This window comes from Dipodomys merriami, unplaced genomic scaffold, assembly GCF_024711535.1.
Source record: "Dipodomys merriami isolate MVZ:Mamm:240054 unplaced genomic scaffold, mDipMer1.0.p SCAF_28, whole genome shotgun sequence".
Taxonomy (NCBI): Eukaryota; Metazoa; Chordata; class Mammalia; order Rodentia; family Heteromyidae; genus Dipodomys; species Dipodomys merriami.
In genome coordinates, this window is record NW_027204270.1 from 15339890 (window position 1) to 15342633 (window position 2744).

The window sequence follows — 2744 nt, forward strand, 5'->3', positions numbered from 1 at the left end:
CTGGCATGCAGGGCTGAGTATGGCAGCAGAACAGGACATCTTAGGTTGCCTGGCACAGTCTGGTTTATGCTTAATTCACACACACACACACACACACACACACACACACGCACACACACACAGAGGAAACCTGGTTAGGGTCCCCCAATACTCTTTAAAATGTCCTGATTTGAGTTAGAGGTACAGCTTAGTGGTAGAGCACTTGCCTAGCATGCACAAGGCCCTGCATTCCATTCTTAGCACACACATACACACACACACACACACACACACACACACACACACACACACACACGTCCTGGTTTGGAAGGAAATTATGTGGTCACTCTGAGATAACTGCCTACTTCTGTTTAAACTATTGTCATTAATATAATTATTATTATTATTATTATTATTATTATTATTTCTTTGCTATCCACACTGAGTTTCCAGGAAGTGAATAGTTTGGCTCAAAATGGCTCCATAATTCTGTAACCCTTGGTGATAATGGCCAGTCTCTAGAGATCCCACATCTCAGAATGTTCTCCAACTAATATCTCATTACAAGGAGACACCATGGGACCTGGAGCCTGTGTCCCCTACCAAGGATACTCTAAGTATCCAGGATGCATGTGTCTCTCCCATAAATCCAGCCCTTGAGAACAGGCTACCCATTGGTGAGCCCAGCCCATAGGCTGAGGAACTGCCAGGGGCAGATCTCCTGTGGGTAGAGGGCTCAACAGGAGGTCAGAGGTTAGACATGCAGGCTGAGAGGTTCCCATGTGAGCCCAAGAGCCCTGGGAGACAAAGAGGAGAAAGGAGGAGGGACCCAGGCTGAGCACTAGCGCTCTCTCTCTCTCTCTCTCTCTCTCTCTCTCTCTCTCTCTCTCTCTCTCTCTCTCTCTCTCTCTCTCTCTCTGTCTCTCTCTCTGTCTCTCTCTCTGTCTCTCTCTCTCTCTCTGCCAAGATCCGCCATGCACGACCCGCAGAGACTGAAAACCCTACACTCCAAGCAAGCTTTCCATGTTGTTATGAAAGTCTGTTTGTCAAAGTCGAACATATTTTATTTCGCATTTTGTTAGCTTGATTTATAACCTGCAAATATTTAGACATATGGTCCGTGAACTTCCATCTGTACTGTTGCTGGGTTCCCCCATTCCCAGCTACCCTCTCTCTGCCTGGTCTCAACTGCCAAATGCTTTCCCGGGGCCCCTCCTGCGAGCCAAGCCCAACGACTACAGAGGCACAGCCTGCCATCTCCGAGGAGGCCAAACTCATGCTTCCGAAAACAGTGGGGAGCAGCAGATCAGGGTGAGGACCCTCACCCGCTGTTTGCCTCTGTCCCTAGCCTAGCCGGTGGGGTAGGTCCCTGGCCACCCGGGGGGGGGGGGGCTGGGGGCAGGGGGAGCCTCTGCTTTCCCCTGGGAGATGAAATTCCCTTAGCTCTGAGCAGCTTGGGCGAGTTTGCAGACCTGGACAGGATGAGGAGGGACCTGATTAAATCAGTGGTTGGGGAAAGGGGGGGGGGCGGCTGGCCAGACAACTCCTGTGGATTATCTCGTGTGGAATGGCGCTCAGGGCTTCACAGAGATTCCATATCATTCATTCAGTCCACTAACGTGGCGGCCACCCCTGCCCCACCCACTATGTCAGACACGGAGCTGCGGGCTGAGTTTGGAGCCTAGAGAAGAAATTAAAAACCAGCGCACAGAAAACCAAAGCGCAAACCAAGAGTCGGTGAGCGTCCTCCACAGAGAACTGCCCGGGCTGCTTGCAATCATCCCAGCCCCAGGGTGGAACGTCCACTTCTCCAGAAACCAGCCTCAGAAAGGTAGGGGGCTTAATCCGGCCCGTGCTGCCTCCGGAGCGCCCAGAATCTGCGGCTAACCAGATGCGAGGTTTCGGATTCCCCCAAGGCTCCGGGCCGCTGCCCCAACCGCCCGGAGCTGGGAGGCCGCGTCCAGCTCCCGGAAGGCTGCAGGGAGGTGAGTGCCAGGGAGGGCCAGGCCCGAGGGCTGGCCGGCCAAAGGCCGGGCGGGGCCGGGCCGAGTGGCCCGGGCTGGTCGGGTGCGCAGCCCCGGAGAGCTCGGAGCGCTAGCGCCTGGGTGCGCGCGCGAGCGGCCGCCGCGCTCGGGTCGGGCCAAGATCGGGCGCCGGCGCGGGGCGGGGGGCGCGGCGAGGGCGGCGCTGCAGTGCCCGGCGCGGCGGGCTGGGGGAGCTGTGCCCGCGGGTCCCTACGGCCCAGGCTGGGGACCGGGCAGCTGGGTGGCCGCGCCTGTAGCCCAGCCGGACTCGGCGGCGCGCGGCCAGGCGTGCCGGGGCGGGCTTGGGTCCCGAGCCTGACCAGCCAGTGAGGCCCGGGGGGGGGGGGGGCAGGAGGGGGGGAGAAGAAGCGCAGACCCGCGGGCCAGGACTGCCACCAGCCTGCCGCCGCCGCCGCCGCCGCCGCCCCCGCCGCCGCTCCGGCCCGCCTCCGGGGAGGGTGTCCCGGGCCGCTGGGCCCGCCCAGGTAACCCCATCCTCGGCCCGCCCTCGGCCCGCCCCCCCGCCGCCCGCCCGCCCGCCTCCACCGCCGCCGCATCCCGGCTCCGGGGCGGCGCTGACAGTCTGGTCCGCGCCGGGCAGCGGGCGCAGCAGCGCGCAGGGCGGCCGGCAGGCACGGAGGCAGAGCCCCGCCGCGCGCGCCCCGGCCCGCGCCCGGCGCCGCGCCCCAGCCCGCCCGCGGGGCGCCCACCTGCCGCCCCGACGGGAGGCCCTCCGGGGCC